A 23,330-nucleotide genomic window follows, 5' to 3' on the forward strand; every position below is an offset into this window, starting at 1 on the left:
CTATATATTCGAATGTAATGCGCATGGAACATTTCGATAATATTACATACTTACAAATGGCTTTTAAGGAACTCGGAGGTTCATTGCAGCCCTTACATAAACCCGCCATCGGTCCCTATCCTTTGCAAGATTAAGCCACTCTCTATCATGTCCCACCTCCCTTAAATATATTTTAATATTATCCTCCCATCTACGTCTCGGCCTCCCCAAAGATCTTTTTCCGTCCGGCATCGCAACTAACACTCTATATGAATTTCTGGATTCGCCCGTATGTGCTACATGCCTTGCCCATCTCAAATGTCTGGATTTAATGTTCCTAATTATGTCAGGTGAAGAATACAATGCATGCCGTTCTGCGTTATGTAACTTTCTCCATTCTCCTGTAACTTCATCTCTCTTAGCCCCAAATATTTTCCTAAGAACCTTATTCTCAAACACCCTTAATCTCTGTTCCCCTCTCAAATTGGGAGTCCAAGTTTCACAACCATGCAGAACAACCGATAATATAACTGTTTTACAAATTCTATCTTTCAGATTTTTTGACAGTAGACAAGACGACAAAAGCTTCTCAACCGAATAATAACAAGCATTTCCCATATTTATTCTGCGTTTAATTTCCTCCCGAGTGTCATTTGTATTTGTTACTGTTGCTCCATGATATTTTAATTTTTCTAACTCTTTGAAAGATAAATCTCCAATTTTTATATTTCCATTTCGTACAATATTCTGGCCACGAGACATAATCATATACTTCGTCTTTTCGGGGTTAACTTCCAAACCTATCGCTTTACTTGCTTCAAGTAAAATTTCTGTGTTTTTCCTAATCGTTTGTGGATTTTCTCCTAACAATTTCACGTCATCCTCATAGACAAGAAGCTGATGTAACCCATTAAATTCTAACTGATTTCCATAATAAACATGAAATAACTTTGAAATTAGCAGTCTGATTGAGCTCAAAATTGGCACATACCTTGTCCATAACATATTTAACACACAGTAAAAAAATGAAATAAATTATATTAAAATTGTTGAAGTATCAGAACTGGATCCTAGTGTTCTTTAAAATGAATGTGCAAAATTGCGTAACTATTATTTTTTGTATTTCTCTTGTAGGAAGGAAATTATGTAAGGAAGTGGAATTTTATGTCTTTCCATAACAATGTATGCCGTTCTTTTTACAGAGTTTTCCCTGTGGTTGTTTAAGCCTCGGTGTTCCTACATATTTGTCAAGGATAAATAAGTCTATCGTGATGTAAATTCGAAAGTTTCTTCATAATTTTGAAACTCTTGCAATGATCAGTATGACGGGCTCACCTACAAAAAGAGGAAAACTGTTCTAAGATATAGCCTACCTACCACATTCCATCTGTCCTCCTTCAGTTAAAACGCGATCTATAAGACTAAATATTATTTTAAAAAGAATCTCTCTCATTTTTTTGCCAAATTCTGTAGTCTTTTGTCGAATCGGATGGTTGTTGAATGTCAGAATATTCCGTTAAATGTAACACGATAATTTTTGTACGATTCCTTAGTAATATACGTATCATAAATGAAGATTTACTGTTGTAGTGAGTTTTGCATTGCAACGAAATAAACTGAACTGCACTGAATGGAAGTCAGCTGTATATTAGTTTTCTAACCTTGACGTCCCTTATACCTGTGTTATTTGCCCATTCTATGCAACACAAAACCTTACTACATTCGATCCAGTGGAATTTTGACATTTTATCGCCAGTCTCGTTCGATCAATAACAGTAAAATGAGAGCGGCATTTACCTGAGCGAAACCTTTTTCTAGGGAACTCTCTATATAAATGTACATTTTGTTAATTACGGTACATCATGATTATCATCACCAGCAACTTCGTCGTCGTGTAAACAAAGATACCTTTGTTTCTCTTTCGCTTAGCAAAGAAAATTACTCTGTACATTCAGTTTCATTCCCGGCATTACTCATAAAATTGTTTCTTTATTTTCAGGAGGTTCAGCTACCATCACGGAGAGAATATCTGCTAAAAGTGAGTAATGTGAAAGTTTCAATTAAAATTCTGTATAACCTAGTTTAATTACATATCACTATATTTTACGAACAGTGAAGTCTTTTCAATTTATCGGTTCTCCAGTGAGATTCATTGAACAGTGTTTCGCCTTGGATAAAGCTCTTCTGCACCACTTGGATGGTAGTTATTATTATAACTTATAACTTACTATATTTACGTACTTCAATTATTAGAAATATTGCAGAATTTGTAAGAAGGCTTTCCTTTTTTTCACACAACTGTCGTAAATGATTATTTCTTTGCATTAAACTCTATCGAATTATCACCATATCACGAAATATTACACAATGAACCACGCCTAGAGAAAATTAACTTGTTAAACTAGCACCACACTCACAACTCAAATCCCTAAGAAACCAGCTATGACTTGTGACGACCGAACATCAATGCGCCGAGTTCACAGTTCAACCAGTTTCGGTTGTTTCCGATGACTCTAACCGGACGACACCTGATAATTTCGAAAATGGAGATGTAAAGTTTTCCTTTCGTTCAATTTGTTTCATCTCTTTTTTAGAGATATATAATTTATATTTATATTCTTATGCGGAACATGAACCTACGTTATTCTGGCACATGTATTCTTGATTTTAAATGACGGGATAAAATAGTAATAGGAATATGGCAGGTAGGCCTATTGAGCAAGGATGGGCAGAGAACCCTTGTTCATGCTATATTACAGTTTCAGCATTGAAGTCGTCACATACAATTACAGAAAAAGTGTCACATGTACATTTGGAAGTTAAGAAATGTGTTCGAATTATCGTGAGAACATCAGTCGTAGGTTTGTTTTTACGATATATTATCATTAATTAATTGTCAACTATTCCTATGTCGTTTATTAGATAGCCATACTCTTCTTTTTTATCATCATCATCATCATCATCATCATCATCATCATCACCATCATTAGCAGCAGGATCATCAGCTTCCGTCTTAACCCTTTCTAACCCAAATTAAATTTACAAAGAATCCATGTTGAAATAAATAGCTGTATTAGGACCAATTCAGTGACCAAGTTGCGGGAGTGACAACATTTGAAACAAAACTATATTGATGAAAATGTATTGAAATAGAAGTTATCCAGCAAAATTTACCTTCATATGTAACACACAAGTATATAAATGCTATAAAGTTAATTATTGCCATATGGTATCTATAGGTAAGAAAGGGTTAAAGGATTTAAAATTTCTCTTCCTATCTTTACTGTGGGCAGTATCAGTCTCTCTTCCCTGCAGTTCTGTAGTTGAAGGTTCGTTCTGAAAATCTCACTGTTCATTCGTTTTAGGTGTTCCACTATTTTTGTTGACATTTTGTTATTTCAATATTATAGATTTATTAATTTGTCCTACAGAATGATATCTGTAATACTGACAATTAATATTTGAGGAGAAAAATTCTGTAATATTGACAATCCGGTGCTGTGGATTGAATTCGGCGTAGCTCAGTGGTCAGAGCGCTTGGTACGTAGAACCAAGGACCCCCGTTCGATCTCCGGACCGGAGCGAATTTTTCTCCTCAAATATTAATTTTTTTATTTCGCCTACCAGACCAGATATCTGTAATTATTTTCTGATATCTTCGTTTCTCCTGTACATCAGAAAATGGATCCCAACAATCTCATCACACCTGCCAAAATCGTATCTACTGTTTCGTTGTTGTGTTTGACAGAGGCATCTGCAATTGAAGTTTTTGTTCATGTTAAATATTTTCCTGTAAATGCTTGTATTTTAGTTTTTTTCTTAATATTTCAAGATTAAAATTTTATTATTAGTATTTATTATGCCTTTCAACCCTTTATCACGTACACTTTTCAACATCTAAGAGTAAAGTAAATGCATAGCATGATGAAAGAGAGATGGAATGGAGAAAAATTCTTTCCGGCGCCGGGATTTGAACCCGGGTTTTCTGCTCTACGTGCTGATGCTTTATCCACTAAGCCACGCCGGATACAATCCCGACGCCGTTTAGAATCGTCTCAGATTAAGCTCCATCTCTTGGGTTCCCTCTGGTGGCCGCCCTCTGCACTACGTCATAGATGTCTATGAACGCAGGACCGAAGTCCATACATGTGTAGAGGTGCACTCATGAGTGACTGATTGGCCGGGATCCGACGGTATGGGCGCCGTCTTAAATCACAAAGTGATTTATTACGCATATCATATTTATTTTGATGTACCGAAATACATATGATATTTCCATGCAGATATTCTGCGTCATCACATGATGAAAGACATCTATGACGTAGTGCAGAGGGCGGCCACCAGAGGGAACCCAAGAGATGGAGCTTAATCTGAGACGATTCTAAACGACGTCGGGATTGTATCCGGCGTGGCTTAGTGGATAAAGCATCAGCACGTAGAGCTGAAAACCCGGGTTCAAATCCCGGCGCCGGAAAGAATTTTTCTCCGTTCCATCTCTCTTTCATCATGTGATGACGCAGAATATCTGCATGGAAATATCATATGTACTTCGGTACATCAAAATAAATATAAATGCATAGCGCTACAGCCTATGAAGACCCAAGAAAGACCAAGCTTCATCTTCCAATTTTTAATATAGTTTACAAAGTAGTAATTGGAAAATGATAGTACTGAAAATGAATTGTTCATAAACTGAAAGCTTTGAAAGCAATTTATGATGTCTAAATGTGTAAAATTGCAAGGATTGGAGCGTAATGCTTGTACGTGACACGAGCATACGGTTGGTAATAGTTATTTTTACCTCTCCACGCAAAACGCTGCAGTTAATTTTGAAGTTTTATCATTTCCCAGAAAACAATGCCACACATTTAACGCACAGTCTGCAAGTATTTCATTGGTGACAGCATAGAGAAAATGTAGCTCCGAAATAAATCTTTCAAACGTGCGATATGAATGTTCCTCGAGGCATCATATTGATTGATGATGTTTCCATTGACTCTGGCTCTTGATTTTGATATATGACAGGAAATTAGGAATAAAATATTACACGGTTTGTTACTGCTGAGGTAGGTTAATTGTTTTGAGCAAATCCTATATTATTGTCTTTGTCGCCTTTGTAGCTGAGTGCCGGCTTACGACAACCGTAGACCTGGGTTCTAATTTCTTTGACGGCAGTTTGTATTTGTAGTGAACAAGATCTTGAGAGATTTTTCTCGAGTTCTCTCATTTTGTCCTCTTTATTCGAACAACATTTTCCAAAATTTCCCTTTCATTATGATCTCTGTTTCGAAAGAAGTATCTGCTTTATTTATTTACTTATTTATTTATGTACTTATTTATTTACTTATTCATTTACGTATTTATTTATTTACTTATTTATTTACTTATTAATTCATTTATTCATTTATTTATTTACTTTCTTGTTTATTTACTTACTTATTGACTTATTTACTTAATTATCTATTTATTCATTTTTAATTCAGTTATTCATTTATTTACTTATTTATTCACTTAGTTATTTACTTCCTTTCTTACTTATTTATTTATTTATTTATTTTGTATTTATTTATTTATTCACTTGTTTACTTATTCATGTCCTTATTTATTCTATATTCATTTATTCATGTCTTTACTTATTTATTTACATAGATATTTTATTTATTTACTTACTTATTTATTTGATTATTTATTTATGCACTTATTTATTTATTTACTCATTTATTTATTTACTTATTTATTCACTTTTTAATTCATTTATTCATTTTTTTTATTCTGTTATCTGTGCATTTATTCATTTATTTAATTATTCATTATTTATGTATTTATTTATTTACTTTCTTGTTTATTTACTTATTGACTTATTTATTTAATTATCTATTTATTCATTTTTAATTCAGTTATTCATTTATTTAATTATTTATTCACTTAATTATTTACTTCCTTTCTTATTTATTTATTTATTTATTTATTTATTTATTTATTTATTTATTCATTTGTTCACTTATTCGTGTCCTTATTTATTCAATTATTCATTTATTCAGTTCTTTACTTATTTATGTACATAGATATTTTATTTATTTATTTACTTACTTATTGACTTATTTATCTATTTATTTACTTGTTTATTTATTTATTTATTTATTTATTCATTTATTTATTTATTCTGGTGGAGTTAAGCCCATCAGACCTTCTCTACCACACCACTGCAATACAAATAGGTCTATACAAAAAACAAATGAAAAGAGAAGAACTAAATAAGATTTAGAAATAAAATTCCAAAAAATACATATACAAAAAAAAACACAAACGAAAAAAGAGGAGAGTAAAAAAAAAAATAAAAGTATCTACTTTTGTTTACACAGAGTTGAATCGACCGTCCCCCGTGGTGGGTGTTCCTCGTGTTATGTTCGCAGATTTGTAGATGGCAGTGGTAACTATATCTAATTGTCTTGAAGATTCGTATAGGAGTACGGGAGCCCTGATCTGGGACATAATAGGACATTTTATTTATTAAAGCACAAATGTATATTCCGTAAAAAGTACTAGAAATACAAAATAATTCCGCAATTTTACGTTGAAGCGATAAAAGTATAGCGAGCTCATTTGCTTATTTGCTGGGACCATAAAGCATTTCCAAGCATTTCAGCCCATATATATTTATACATAAAAATAAATTATTATTAACATACAAATTATCAGGATCACATCCTTACTTCATGGCTGAGGGTAATCTCTTGGTCCTGCCATATACTTGAAATAGGCTCTTTTCATCTTTTCTTTTATCATCCAAGGTTTCTTCTTACTGCTGATTTGTATTCATAAGCTTGTCGTTGAATGTGAGATACTTTATATCCTTAAAATATGGGAGTTCCATCATTCTCTATACTATATCTCGTTCCATCATATCTGACAGGAGAAGTAAACATTGCCGGTAGAGGAGGAGAGAAGTATAATTGCTATTCAACCAATGACAGAGATCTCATTCCACGCTTGATTTGAAGCGTTTTATACCCGCCCAAATTCAAGACCTCTGTCATTGGTTGAATAGCAATTACACTTCTCTCCTCCTCTGCCGGCAATATTTACTTCTCCTGTCATACATGATGGAACGAAGTATAGTTGAGGTTTTCTTATAAAAAAATATATGTAGCTCGTTAACAATATCTTTATTTCTAATTTTGTCTAATTTAGAACATCCGTTGATTGTACTCAGAAATTTCATCTCTGTTGGTTGAATTTTATTACAGTCATACAGAATACAAAATTATACTTTTAAGGAAGTTAAAATAAGTTCTTCTTTAATTGAAGACTTGAAATCTTAGAAAGTACTCAAGAATATATTATTATAGTGAAAATGTAATTTATGTATATAAGGCAAAAGTAACATTTGAATTCTTTTGAGTTCTACGGAATGAAGCACAGTAGTTCGTTCGTCGAATAAAAGAAGATGTCTCAGACGAATGCATTGAAAGATGACAATAAAAGAGGCATTACAGTATTGAAAATAGAGACGTGCGGAGTAGAAAAAGCAGATAAGTAGCTTTCTTTACAATCGATATAGAAGCGGAGACATGCTGACCGATATTTCAATCTTCAGAGATGCAATGAGCGCATGGAATGTCACTTTTCCAAGCAAGAAGAAAGAAGTTAGAATTCTGGTGAGAACAAGCTGTTTTTTTTTTTCAGATGGTGAAGGCGTTTTAATACAGTCCCTGTCTGAAAGATTATTTGGTAACGATTCGCATAGTATGTAATAATTTATTTAAAAATGTTGTATTTTTTATTCTTTTATTCAGTTTTATCAGCGATCACTTAAAAAACGTAATATATTTAAAGATTTAATAGTATTTAAAATTAAATATAGATGTCATTATCAATAACTGTTGCATGTGATCTAAACATAATTTTAATGTTATTGTTGAACAAGTGACAGAAAATATTAAATTTACTGTTTGACTTCACGCAATATGTTTGGCAAGACCATATTTCTCTCGAGACGTTAAGGATAAGCAATGTGCTAAATTGATTAATGAAAGTCGGTAGTGTATATTAGAATGCTACAAGACTCATAAGTTACCTGAATTACAGAAGTGACAGTGAAAGCTTTACTTTCGTATGAGCGCCTCAACGGACATCAATGAAAAGTAAGTGAACTGCTGAGAATCTTTCTTTCTCTTTCTTTTTTCTTTCTCTTTCCCTCTTTCTTTCTCTCTCTCTTTCTTTATTTCTCTTTGTTTTTTGTTTCTTTCTTTGTCTTTGTTTGTTTCTTTTTTCTTTCTCTTTCCTTCTTTCTCTCTTTCTCTTTTTCTTTCTTTCTTTTTCTTCCTTTCTTTTTCTTTCTTTCTCTCTTTCTTTCCCTCTTTCTCTTTGTCTCTTTCTTTTTCTTTCTTTCTCTCTTTCTGTCTATCTCTTTGTTTCTTTCTTCTCCTTTTTTCTTTTTTTCTCTCTTTCTGTCTTCCTCTTTGTTCCTTTCTTTTTCTTTCTTTCTTTCTTTCTCTCTTTCCGTCTTTTTCTTTTTCTCTTTCTTTCCTTCTTTCGTTCTCTTTTTCTTCCTCTCTTTCTTTCTCTCTTTCTCTCTCTCTCTTTGTTTCTTATTTCTTTCTTTCTCTTCTTTTATTTATTTCTTTCTTTCTCTCTCTCTTTCTTTCTCTCTCTTTCTTTCTTTCTTTCAGTACCGACTTACAGACAATTGCGGTGTAAGAGAGGGAGGTTATTCCCTCTGAATCCTCACTAAGCATGTACAGTCGTACACATTGCTATTCTGCTTTTATGTGGGATTGGCACACTCCTCTTTCAGATGATATTTAAAAAATCTTAGGGTCCCATTTAAAAATGTTTCCTACGACGTTATAACTCGCACAACTTAACTCAAAATATTTTGCTTCCATGAAAATGTTCCTTTCCAAATACAAGGTTTGACGTGGCTGAGCTTTTTGTCCCAAATTCCTTCATTCAATTTTAATTACAGTTATGCGACACTTTTTTTTTAAATTCTGTATCTTCGTTCAATTTTTTTCTATAATTTCCAATGATTTGAGTTAAAGGTTTTGTACCTAGTTCTGTACGTTTACTACTTTTTTTTTGTCTAGGAGTGTATACCCAGCTAGCACCTTCAAGAATGATAGGCCTATTTTACAGATTTCCATTCCAGTTTTATTACTTGACTTTTCTTTAATTTGAATGTAACGTCCTTTTTTGTACTCCAGAATTAAAAACAAACTTTATCGAACTTTATCGTCACTGAAAATTGTGCTTAATATGTCACATTATTTTACCAAAATAAAATAGCCTATTACCATGCAAACTAAAAAACAATCATGAATTTTATTTTGATTGGGTAACTTGTGGCGTAAAGTTAACATTATCAAACGATTTGGCATGCTATAATATATTTTAATACATCATTGTTGTCATAGCAACCTCTTTCTTTATAAACCATGATATCAAACTACCCTTCATTACAAATCTGATATCATTTCTTTATTAATTGCTTTATAATGCTGCCGTACAAAAAATTGCGCTTGAAACACGTTTATAATGTTACACAGATATTGCACTCGTCAAAATTAGGGAATTTGCTTCGCTCGTTCCCTAAACATTGAATCAAGCCATAACGTATAAGATTATAATCTTGTTTTATAATATACTATTCTTATCTTTTCTTAAGTGTTAATCTTTATGTACCATAATAATGCCTAAAACTATTGGTTTTTGTATCAATGTATTTATTTTTCATGTAAGAGAGCTGTTAGCCCAAACAATTATTAAAAGTTATTTTTTCCAGGACCGTATGTATGGGGGGAGGTTACTGGGTTTTAAGCCCCCCCCCTTGAACTTAAAAAATTATATATTTAAGTTTGAGTATTTTTTTTATCCATAATCGTTTTCCCTCCTCTTATTTTTCACTGTTAGAGTAACAAAATCTACATCGACATAAGGCATAGTCCTCCTACTCCTCCTTCAATAATTATAATCCCTGTGCTTGGTGTTGCGTCACGTTCGAATTATGACAATGTTATAATTATTATAGAGAGACCTACTGCCTTTTACCGACCTGGTAACAAAATGAAGCAGACACAATATGGAATTTAACTTGTTTGTTAAAAATTTGATGGCTGTGAAAAAATTACGTGTCAAAGATTTTATAAGGATATTAATAAATATACCGCAACATAATATAATAATAATAATAATAATAATAATAATAATACACAAAATTTGAAATGTCGATAATGTAAATTATAACTAATAATAATAATAATAATAATAATAATAATAATAATCCATGGCGCTACAGCCTGTGAAGGGCCTAGACCGACCAGCCGGCTGCTGGCCTCACGTCCACATGCCGAAGCAGAGGTGTACGATCATCCAACCAGAATGGAGGTATCGTGTGATTAGCATGATGATCCCCTCAGCCGTTATAGTTGGCATTCGCAACCGGATTTCGCTACCTATCGTAGCTTCCAAGTGCATCACGATGCTGGTTGGGCACGGGTCCCATATACTTGCCGAAATTTCACGAGAAAATTTCTTCCCCCATCAGGACTCGAACCAGCGCGCATTCCGTAACGCGAGTCCAAGGCAGATGCCTTAGGGTACGTACACGTTGGAGCGACGATAAACGATAACAGAAGCAGCGATGCTATATCAGAGAGAATTGAAGCATGCATTGTCATTGAGGTGTGGATATTGGAGTAACGATAAAAGCGAAGATACATGATAAAAGCGACGACAAAGAAAAATTTCATTTTCTTCGCTCTTGTCGTTAATATGATCTCTGTTTAAGATAATATTAATCTGTATAATGACCTGTGGTTATCAATATATCCGAATATTAATCGATTTATTATTATTTTGGCATCTTAAATTAATTATCATGGATATTGACAAATTGATCAGTTGTGTATTTATTCGTGATAATTTATGTGATCACAAGGAACCAATCACATCACAATGAATTTATACTAGCTTGAGATGAGAAACAGGTTCAATTTTGTACGTATTTAGGGGAGAGTTGAGTAGTATCGGACATCGGGTAATATCGGACAGTGCGTTTTTTTCATCTACCACTAGATGGTAGTACCTGAATGGGATGGTTACGTTTCTATATGCGACATCACAGAAACGTAACCATGTCATTCAGGTACTATCATCTGGTGGTAGATGAAAGAAACTCACTGTCCGATATTACCCGATGTCCGATACTACCCAACTCTCCCCTAAATTATATTAACCTTGAATCTGCAGGTGATATTTGCTATATATCTTATTTCATTGAGTGATGTACAGAATATCTGCTACTGATAAATGAAAATGTTCGTTTCCCGCGACCTAGTTGCTCCGATATGAACACCTGATTCTTTGATTATTCCAAAGCGTCGCTAGGTCGTTTCTTTTATCGTTTATCGTTGCTCCAACGTGTACGTGCCCTTAGACCACGACGCCACGGCGCGGGACTAATAACCCCTTACCTTGACAGAAGTCTACAGACGCCACTGAGCCTTGTTCAATAATATCTTTCTTTATTAATATTTAAATTCTTATTTGGATTTTTATTACGGAATATTTTATTATTTTTCGTTCGTTAACTACGTATTAATCTTTATGACATTTTTTATTTTAATAACTTCTATTAGCGATGTTCGACGGATTTTAAAAGGCGCGTAGAAACCAAAATTGTTTGTATTTGACCAGTTATTAAAAATTTAATTTCGTAGTGATATCTTATCACATGCCTACTCAACGAACTAATTGCCATGAATAGAAGATGTGATAATTCGGTTCATTTTATTATGGCTATTTTCTTTTTCACAATTTTGTTGCTTTACATGATTTTCCTCCCTTTCGATCTCGTTTCAATGGCGGAACAGGTTCGTGATATTTATAGTTCAGACTTGCGGACTTGCAAGGAAAAGCGGGGCATTGGAGGCTGCGAGGACGTCAATACTAGTCCCTGCTAATCAGCCGGCATCCGGCGGCGCAACTGGGACCAGCTGATAATTAATATCTTGGGACCTTGATTAAATATCGTGTAGGTCTGCGTTTCGACATTCAACACTGCCTCGTAGTTGACGGAACGAAAAATAATGAGATTACCAACATAGTAACTTCTAACTTGACACTCATTAATTGACATCCTTGTTATACAAAGAGCAAATAATGACGAGTGTGACAAGTTTAGTGGCGGCAAATAAGGATGACGAGTTTGTAGATGACTGCAAATGGATGTTACATGTTCGATGACAGAAAATGACGGTAATGAGTTTGTAGGGGAATTCAAAAGACTGTGACGAATTTGTGACTGCATATAATAGTGACGAGTTTCTAGGTGACTGCAAATTTCAACTTAACCCTTAAATTGACAATGTATCCTATAGGATGCAACGGGTTAATAAGCTATCTTAATATATAAAATTGAATGTGGGTATGTATGTATGTATTTATGTATGTATTTATGTATGTATGTATGTATGTATGTATGTATGTATGTATGTATGTATGTATGTATGTGGGTGTGTATGTTCCCTATACAAATCTACACGCTTTGACCGATACGTGCCAAAGTTTGCACATTTAACCTTCATTACCAATAGAAGAACATAGGCTACATTAAAATTGTGCAAATGGAAGTTAAATTAATTAAAATTATATAAAATAAAAATAAATAGATCAAATCTTCATGCATAATATTAAAATACAAAATCTTCTACAGTCAATTGTTTTTTATTATTGTCTGTTGTATTCAACATCGACTTTCACGAGGCCTTGGAAATTTTAACACAAAATTAAATTACATTGTTGTTACAGATCATGAAGGCTAAAACTAGATAATTCATGCAATAAGTATCTTTACGCAGTCCAGGACCGTATTATGAATTCCTCGATGCAGTTTTCTAGATAGTGAGCAAACTGTTTCATGCAACTGAATTCTAGAATTCTTTGAAACTACAAGGATTGCTACCACATAATTTACTTAATATTGAATAACCAATAGTACTATTGCGAAATATTGACCCACCAAAATTATGCACGAATAAGAATTGGTGTGAAAAATTCATACGAAACGTAATAGAATTGATAATATTAACTGCAAAAATAAAAGGAGATGTTTTTATTCCACGTATTTTTAGGATACTCATGCAATTTCAATGCCACTAGCATTTGTAATGGCCATATTAAAATGAAGCTCAAGGACAGTCGCTCAAAGTTGCAGACATTAACTAAAAAACTGCGTGTTTTGCACATCCTCAACTATATTTTATACAAAGAAGTGAAGAAAGAAAAAGAATATTTTACACATATCAATAATCAAGTCAATGATACTTTTGTCATGTTACTAATGTAGTATGTGAATGTACATAAGCCCACTGAAAATAGCATTGTATTATTCTCAAAATATTGTTGTTCACGTTGCAAATTTAATATGTTAAGCGTTGTGGAAATAAAAATCTCTTAATTTCTAAAATACAGGTAGGCCTATACGTTTCTCAGAATATTAGTCTTTATGTTAAAGAATGACTTATTGCGAGTTAATACTGGGTGTTCAGTTCAAAATGTGTCTTGGCTCGCTGTATGCCGTCATGTGGCTAGCTGATGAGCCTAGAGAATTCAATCTTCCTACACTTCCGCAGCTCAGGTGTATAATCTAAGAGGCAGAGAAGTTGGCTAGCAAGTACGGCGTTCATTCTGAAGAGTACGTGCCGATACGTACGGTAACGCCGGTAGTGGCAGGAATGTGAACTGTTTGGAAATACGTACTGTCGGGATATGGGGATAGGGTTAAGACGATTACTTACGTATTTGTTGACATTAACTTCGACGGTCAACATGGACACGGAGCATTTGATTTGTGTTGTGGAATGTTACCGTACGCAACCGATGATAACAAATACCCTGCGTACGACTTGCCGGCGCAAAACACAGTTCGAAAGAGGTTATGGTAGCACACAGACCGTACAGACCGCCATCTGTTGCTACGACGTTCAAGTTATACCGTACACGTTCTCAAGTTCAGATTGAAGAACGCCTTAAATAATAGGCAACTTCTCTAACATATAAGCTGAAACTCGCTTCAAATCGGTGACCCAACAACAGTGACGTCATGACACACTTTGAAATGAACACCCAGTATTGTATCTGTATTCTGTGTGTAAAATTAGAATTAATATAATATGTTCTGAATTTATGAGATATAGTTTCAAGTCATATTAAAAAAAACTGGATATATAAGTGGGTGTACAGCGGTCAAGAGGTAAAAAAAACCTTCCAATATAAATTAAATTATATATGTATAATATTGATTCGATGATGAAACTGATCAGAAAGAGGAGAAGGAATTATATTTTCGTTGGGTTTTACTTTATTTATAATTAGATTTTTCTATTACTTTATTTGTATTTCTGGCGGTGTGGAAGAGAAGGCCTAATGGCCTTAACTTCTCCAGAATAAATAAATAAAATAAATAAATAAAAACAAATAAATAAATAAATAACTTTAAAACAACAGTTTAACGTCAGGCTCATGATGAAATGTTTTCTTTTCGGTGGCTGATTTACAACTGTTTTAAATTGAGTTAAGCCTGGCAGGCATTTGGCTGAGTTCATTAATTCATGTAAGTGACGTTAAGTAAAGATTCATCTTTATGGATGAGGAAAGCTTAGTAAAGACAATTCGTTTTGGTTGTGTATAGTTAGGTTTCCGAGATTTCCGAAAATTTAATAACCAGTTTAATTAAAAATAGAAGCAGAAAGGAAAACCCGGGCAACGCCGGGTACTTTCAGCTAGTATGCTATAATTTTAATAGAACAATAGGAAAAAATTGGTAGGAAAATTAAAATTTCACAATACTGTAATATTGTACAACTTATAAAATATGGACATTGCGGTGGTTGTTTTCTTTACAGTCCGACAAGGTTTAATAAACTATTGTGAAAAATGAAGTTTTGCCAATTTAAGGGTTATAATGCTCTCGAATCACATTTTTCTACTTTAATATCTATCAGTTATAGTCTTCGAAATACAATATCACACTAACTTATTTCTTCCATTCCAATCACAGTTTCAACTACTTCAGTGTTTCCCTCGTTCTGTCCAACTTCCTTACAATTGCGAGTTTCTATTATTCTTCACCTTCTTTGTTAGAGTATTGGTTCTTATATATTTGAGAAATGTTCTCCATCTGTATTTACCTTTGTTTAGTTCTTTTCAAGTTCGTTTTTCACGATCGATTCCTTTCTATGGGCTGTTTCATTAAATAAAAGCGGATACCGATTGTACTGTACAGTACATGTGTTGATAGAACTGTGCTCTGGGTACAATGGTAGTGAAGAAAAGATTCATTAATCTTCTGAATACGAACAAAGAAAAAGTTGTAATGAGACAAACGGTGATTGTGGAATAAGACGTAACAAGTTATTGTCTTATGGGAAGAAACATTGCACTCCATTCCGAGTGCATTATTTATTTACTTATTTATTTATTTATTTATTTATTTATTTATTTATTTATTTATTTATTTATTTATTTATTCATTTATTCATTAATTTATTTATGTATCTGTCTGTCTATCTATCTGTCTGTCTGTCTGTCTATATCTATATCTATATCTATATCTCTATATATCTATCCATATATCTATCTGTCTATCTATCTATCTACCTATCTATCTACCTATCTATCTATCTATCTATCTATCTATCTATCTATCTATCTATCTATCTATCTATCTGTCTGTCTATCTGTCTGTCTGTCTGTCTGTCTGTCTGTCTGTCTGTCTGTCTGTCTGTCTGTCTATCTGTCTGTCTATCTATCTATCTATCTATCTATCTATCTATCTATCTATCTATCTATCTATCTATCTATCTATCTATCTATCTATCTATCTATCTATCTATCTATCTATCTATCTATCTATCTATCTATCTATCTATCTATCTATCTATCTATCTATCTATCTATCTATCTATCTATCTATCTATCTATCTATCTATCTATCTATCTATCTATCTATCTATCTATCTATCTATCTATCTATCTATCTATCTATCTATCTATCTATCTATCTATCTATCTATCTATCTATCTATCTATCTATCTATCTATCTATCTATCTATCTATCTATCTATCTATCTATCTATCTATCTATCTATCTATCTATCTATCTATCTATCTATCTATCTATCTATCTATCTATCTATCTATCTATCTATCTATCTATCTATCTATCTATCTATCTATCTATCTATCTATCTATCTATCTATCTATCTATCTATCTATCTATCTATCTATCTATCTATCTATCTATCTATCTATCTATCTATCTATCTATCTATCTATCTATCTATCTATCTATCCTATCGATCTATCTATCTATCTATCTATCTATCTATCTATCTATCTATCTATCTATCTATCTATCTATCTATCTATCTATCTATCTATCTATCTATCTATCTATCTATCTATCTATCTATCTATCTATCTATCTATCTATCTAATCTCCTAGATAACGGATTTTCACCAGTCAGATTGATGGCAATGTTTTAGTCAGCAAAGAGTTATTCTGCTCGAGTTTCAGATTTCTTTTACACACGTACTGATACTTCAATCACTTGCTAGAAATAATAAAATTGTACTCACCATTAGATGATTGAAGTGCTCAATATCTGATCTTAACATGCGTCCATTCTGATCAAAAGACTGTGGAAGACTGTAATATGAAGTTCATTTTTTAATGGGTGCCTACCCCATGTTGGTAAGTTTTCCTGTGTTGGAAAAGGATTAGGCCTATTTTTTATAATTTCTGTCTGTAAGAATATCATGCCTCAACAGTTTTTAAAAAAAAACATACAAATTCTTTGCGATGCTGAAACGTGTAACCCGGGATGCTTAAGACAATATATTTTCTTGTATGATTTTAAGATGTTTTTCGTATAAGTGTCATAAATGAATAAATAATTATTACTTACTCTAATTACATTACACAATATTACACAATGAATCACTTATAGAACAATAAAAATGTCAAAATAGCCCCACACTTCAACAACTCAACTCAGTTAAGTGCGTACGAAACCGGTTATCAGCTAACATGACTTGCGTTGTCCGTCCTTGACGATGCCGGGAACACAGTTCGACCAGTTTTGGATGTTTTCCGATCAACTAACGTTAAATGCTACATTATTTCTTTAGACCTATACAAAATTTGTTGTTATTGTCATTGTTGTTGTTGTCTCCGTTGTTTAGCGATTGCTATAGATCCGAAGTTCATGGATTCAATCCAGGCCGATAGTGATGATTTTTTAAGGATAACTATTACACTTTTACTACGTCATACTACTTTTGACCTATAAAACGTTACGAAAGGACATCTTTCTACCAATCATGGCTGATTATCGCACAATTTTATCACTTCCCTAGAATTTGTTTCTTTGTTTGCCAACATTTCAAACTTCAAATTCTTTACGGTAATTACTATAAAACATGCTTTGCGATCGTCATTTATATCCTTCATAGACATCGACTGAAAATGGCAGCTCCGTTCAAACGATTTGGTGAAGGGAACATTAGTGAAATATAATTTTAGTAAGTCAATTAATATCTATTTTATTGTATTAGAGTATTTTATTTCTTCTAACCTTTATATACTTTCTTCTGTTTTTATTACCTCCGTACCATTTGTTTGTTTGTTTACCAAAAATTTCAAACTGCAAATTCTTTACGGTACTATAAAACATGCTTTGGGATCGTCATTTGTTTACCGGATAGACAGTGAACTGAAAATGGCGACTCCGTTGAAATATTTTGGTGAAGCTAACATTAATGAAATAGAATTTTAGTAAGTCAATTAATATTTTATTGTATTAGAGTACTTTATTTCTTCTAAACTTTATATACTTTCTTCTAATTGTGTAATAGTTGATTATATCCCACTCGAGTTTTGATTTTCTCTAGATAAATGAAAACCTCTAGTGAGATTACTGTTGATAAAATTCGGGAGGGGAATAGAGCTGTTATTCCTATGTCGAGTACTTAGAACACATAAGAGAACTCTTTCCGTAGCAAGAAGCTCCAAACTATATTTTATCAAAATGGAATTGAATTAATCCTGCAGATTGAAAGGGGCGATTGGATACACTTTAATGGAATAGAAAACCTATATTATGTTACGTTTTGTAATTAAATGTACGGTTAATTAGATAATTAATTTGGAAGTTTCAGCAGTCCAGCAACATCGCCGATGATATCCCATTAAGATTGCTTGCGAATTCTTTGGAATTAACCTTAATCCAAATTTATTCACTCAAAGTGAAATAAAATTAAAATATCATATAAAAAAGGAATAAGACCACAAGAAAGTCCTTCAAAACTGTTTTTGTACTATTGAGACCGAAACGGACCATCCGAAGGCTTAAATCCATGTATACAGATAAGATGACGATACTTTTTCCAGGAGAAATTCATGTTAAGAATCTAGGTAGTTGTCCTTTAAAATCGATTGTCATGGTCTGGGTTTTTAACAGTAATTCAGACATCCACCGATCAATGTTGTAACCTCAAAACAACCGATGATTACTCTGGTTTGTTTATTTAACCATGATCGAAATCTTAAGCTTTTGTTCCAAATGTTATAGTGTTAATGTTGATGCTTTCGTAAATAATTTCTAGAGAAGTAAAACAGCCAGGGAAACGCTTCGTAATTTGAGTAAATTTTTATGCATATATTTAAATAAGATTAAATGTTATGTTTTCCGCGTAACTAAAAACTGCTTGGACTACAATTTATGTTCATGCGAAAATAAAAGAAAATAGCAATAAAACTTATGCTACCGCAGGGAACGGGTGCATTTCATACTGTACAACGTGCGGTCATATGCGTTTAATGTCAGCAGACCGTGAACTCTGCAAAATATGAGTAGCCTACATCACTTGCATGATTCCACTGACAATTAAATGCAGTTGTATTGCTATTAATCGGAAGCCAAGTAGGAAAGCAAAAGAAGCTACAGCTTTATTGCAGTTGGAGGCATCTCGGAATTCAAAATTGAAATTCCTCAAGAGAACGGAATCGCATTAATACGAGTATATGATGTACTTTATAAAAATGTCTGTATAAATACTTAGGATTATTGACTACAAAATAGAATTTTAAAACAAGAGGTTGTAGCCTGTACGAACTACAGAATTGAAACTTCTTAAGCTGTAAATGCGTAGTAATCTTTCGAAAAATACGAGTTGCAGAAGTTTAACTTCTTATGCTGTAAATGCGTAGTAATCTTTTGAAAAATACGAGCTGCTAAAGTTTAACTTCTTATACTGTAAATGTGTAGTAATGTTTTGAAAAATACGAGCTGTAGAAGTGAAACGTCTTATGCTGTAAATATGTAGTAATCTTTTGAAAAATACGAGCTACAGAAGTTTAACTTCTTATGCTGTAAATGCGTAGTAATCTTTTGAAAAATACGAGCTGCAGATGTTTAACTTCTTATGCTGTAAATGCGTAGTAATCTTTTGAAAAATACGAGCTGCAGAAGTTTAACTTCTTATGCTGTAAATGTGTAGTAATCTTTTGAGAAATACGAGCTGTAGAAGTTTAATTTTTTAAGCTGTAAATGTGTAGTAATCTTTCCAAAAATACGAGCTGCAGAAGTGAAACTTCTTATGCTGTAAATGTGTAGTAATCTTTTGAAAAATACGAGCTGCAGAAGTTAAACTTCTTTTTCTGTAAATGTGTAGTAATCTTTTGAAAAATACGAGCTGCAGAAGCTTAACTTCTTATGCTGTAAATGTGTAGTAGTAATCTTTTTAAAATAATACGAGCTGCAGAAGCTATAAATGTGTAGTAATCTGTGTAGTAATCTTTTAAAAAATGCTTCTTAAGATGTAAATGTGTGGTATCTTTTTTTAATAAGTGTGTAACTTTTACGAGCTGCAGAAGTGAAACCTCCTAAGCTGTAAATGTGTAGTAATATTTTTAAGTAAGGTGTAGCATCTTCGAGCTGCAGAAGTGAAACTTCTTAAGCTGTAAATATGTAGTAACCTTTTTAAATGTTCGTCCAATGATAAATGATCAAAGGGTTAAGATTAACACTTCTATACTGAATACTATTCAGAATTATATAGGCCTATTTAAAATAATTTTTGGATGTAAAACCACATCCCAAATATCCCGGTGAAAAGTGTTTAATGAAAATACCAGGTTTTAAGTGTGAAATGGGACATTGCTCTTATACTTTATATGAACTTTTTCTTATTATTCTTGTGTGTTGGAGCACATACCAAAGTGTATCGTGGCATTTTGGGTACATCCAGTAGATAAAATACGCCAACGGATTTTAGTTATGTATAATATTGAATAGGTACAGTTTGAGTAACGTATGCACTGTGGCTAATATTAAGCACTTAGAGTACGGTTGTTTATAGTAGTGATTCACTTGACCCTTACAATTAAGTTTTAATCAACCGTGAATTTTTTGCATGCCACGAAATTGCGATAATTTTTTCTAGTAGATTTCAATGCAAGAATAAGTGGTTAAATTCCATAAATAAAATAGATACAGATAGCTCTGAATTTTATTTGCTTACCAAGGAAAGACACGACCAGTTAATATTAGACACTTTAAACTCCTTAAAATGCTGCTATAATGGGATAGGTTATACTGACAAATTTTAGTTACGTATTATATTTACATATTCATTTTTTGTCATTAATAAATTTATTTATTTACTTAGTCACTTTATTTATTTATTTATTTATTTATATATATATATATATATTTATTTGTTACTTTTATTTATTTATTTATTAACGTATTTATTTACTTATTTCATTCATTCCATTCATTCACTTCTTTAATTTATTCATTCATTCATTCATTCATTCATTCATTCATTCATTCATTCATTCATTCATTCATAAGTATGTAAGGGATTTGTGTTGAAAGCACAATTTATTTTATGCTCGACCATGCCGAAATGTAGTAATTATACACCTGGTAGCAGACCTTTAATGGATGTCATTAAAGTACACCTACTCATTAAAGGTCAGATCTTTCAGCCAATGACGACTCAGGTTACAATTGTTCAGCCAATGACAGGTCAGCTTTCTACCGTTATAAAACCGCAAGTATCGATTATTCTCGGATATGCAATCAAAAGAGAATTAGCGAAAAGTCACGGAGGCTGGAAATCCAATACTGCCGCAGAAGGTTATGTTCTGTTACTATAATAATTAGCGTTAATTGTAAATAATATTCAAATAAATTCAATTTGTCATCTCGTTTTTCAATGTCTAATTTAATTTCAATGTTATCTCTGTAGGTTCTTATGGCCTAGCAAGGTCAATGTGAACATCTGTTCCTCGGAAAAAATCAATACTTTCGCGTCTGCCAACATCTCACAACATACGGGACATTGGCCAAGGTCAGTTACAAAGAAAATTAATAATATCAAGTTAGAAATGTGGTCGAGCATAAAAAGTCGTATGAAACTCTGCTATAATGGTAATTAAGAAGCTCGTATGAAAATTATGAAACTCGCTTGCGCTCGTTTCATAAATATCCATACTCGCTTCTTAATTACCTTCATTATAGGCTCGTTGCATAATGTATTATTATATTAAATGCCCAAAATGCTGGTCTCGTTTTACGGTACATTTACGACAACGTTGACATAGAATCGATGAGAAGGAAATACGTGGAATATTCCGGTGTTCCTACATTAAACAAGATCATTAAGTAACATACATAATGTAACATCCGAAACAGCCATCGTCATAGCTCAGTCGGCAGAGGCGCTTCCCTTCTAATCTGGTGTTGCGCTCGAGCGTGGGTCGTGACCTTCGCGTGGGTTCGATTCCCGTATGGGTTAATTACTTGGTTAGGGTTTTTTCCGCGATTTTCCTCAATCTATGAAAAATACTCGGCTTCATCTGCCAAATGTCATCTCGTTATCAATTTCATCTAAGCTAAATAACCTAGCAGTTGTTAACTAAAATCATTCGAATCTGCACTCCATTTCCAGCTATACGTCTTTATCATCTGATCTAGTATGATAGACATACTACTTTAACATTTTAGTTATAATTACGAGTACTGATGTGGAATTGACTGTGGATCTGATGAGTTGCATAGCTTGGTGACTCACCTAGTATATTTTGTGCATGTCACAATAGCAGTGACAGTGAAAAAGAATGAATTGAGAGGATAAACAATTCTAAGGCACGCAATCGTGCGCCTTTTTAAGGAAATTCGTGCTGTTAGGAATGTATGTGAGCTCCAAACCATTTCTCTCATTCCATTTTTAACGGTTTCCTTGAAGAAACTTGGTGTATTTTGAAGGAGAGAAGCCGAAAATGAATGTACAGGCACTACATAACGGGGCGAAATGTTATTGCAGAGTGGAATCCGCAGCTCGCCAGAACAGCAACAGGAAAGTGTCGCAGAATATATTAAAAGCCTGGGCATTGCGAGTGATGAAGTGGGGCGCCGCTATCATCGCTAGACAACGGATCCGAGTCCTTGGGCTAGGCGAGTGACGATCGAATAAGTTCTCTCAGAAGTGAAGGATCGGTGGAGCGGAGAAAAATTCTCTCCTGCACCGGGATTCGAACCCGGGTTGTCAGCTGTACGTGGTGACGCTCTGTCCACTAGGCCACACCGGATTCTAATTCCGATGCCGGATTGAATCCTCTCAGTTTAATCTCCACCTATTAGTCTCCCTTTAGTGGCCATCCCTCACGTACTGTGTTACAGAGGTGCACTCATTACGAGCGACTAAGTGGCCGGGATCCGACGTAATGAGCGCCATCTTAAATCACTAAGTGATTATATATGCTTATCATATTATTGCGATGTACAGCAGTACATATGATATTTCCGTGCAGGAATTCTGAATTACCATGTGATGAGAGGATTCAATCCAGCATCGGAATTGGAATCCGGTGTGGCTTACTGGATAGAGCGTCAGCACGTAGAACTGAAAACCCGGGTTCGAATCCCGGTGCGGGAGAGAATTTTTCTTCGCTCCATCGACCCTTCATCATAATGTTAACGCAGAATTCTTGGACGGAAATATCTCTCAGAAGTGTTCAATGCAACACACTAAAACAAAATCTCCGATTTATGTAAGATTTAATTGGAAAAATGTCGAAATTTATGACGGGGAGTATACTGTATAGATAGGCCTACGTGTCCCATTTTTATTTTAGGGCTCATCCTCATTTGTTGTCTAGCGCCTTTTGAAAACTACAGGGGAGATGTCTCAATATTAGAGCTTATTATGTTGAACATTGTGTTATATGTGTAACTACACGCCTAATTACGTTTCCCATTTATGTATCGTTGTATG

At 33.4% G+C, this 23,330-nt stretch overlaps 1 protein-coding gene across 4 annotated transcripts in view; it reads left to right on the forward strand.

The window, feature by feature from the left end:
* Positions 1 to 23,330, forward strand: part of Syt1 (Synaptotagmin 1) — a 531,278-nt gene that overhangs the window by 39,011 nt on the left and 468,937 nt on the right. For all 4 annotated transcript variants that reach the window (XM_069830674.1, XM_069830670.1, XM_069830673.1 and 1 more), the window contains exon 2: positions 1,979 to 2,017. The gene's annotated coding sequence lies outside the window, so the exon portion shown is untranslated. The remainder of the gene's footprint in view (positions 1 to 1,978; positions 2,018 to 23,330) is intronic.

This window comes from Periplaneta americana, chromosome 7 (genome assembly GCF_040183065.1).
Source record: "Periplaneta americana isolate PAMFEO1 chromosome 7, P.americana_PAMFEO1_priV1, whole genome shotgun sequence".
NCBI classification, from domain to species: Eukaryota; Metazoa; Arthropoda; class Insecta; order Blattodea; family Blattidae; genus Periplaneta; species Periplaneta americana.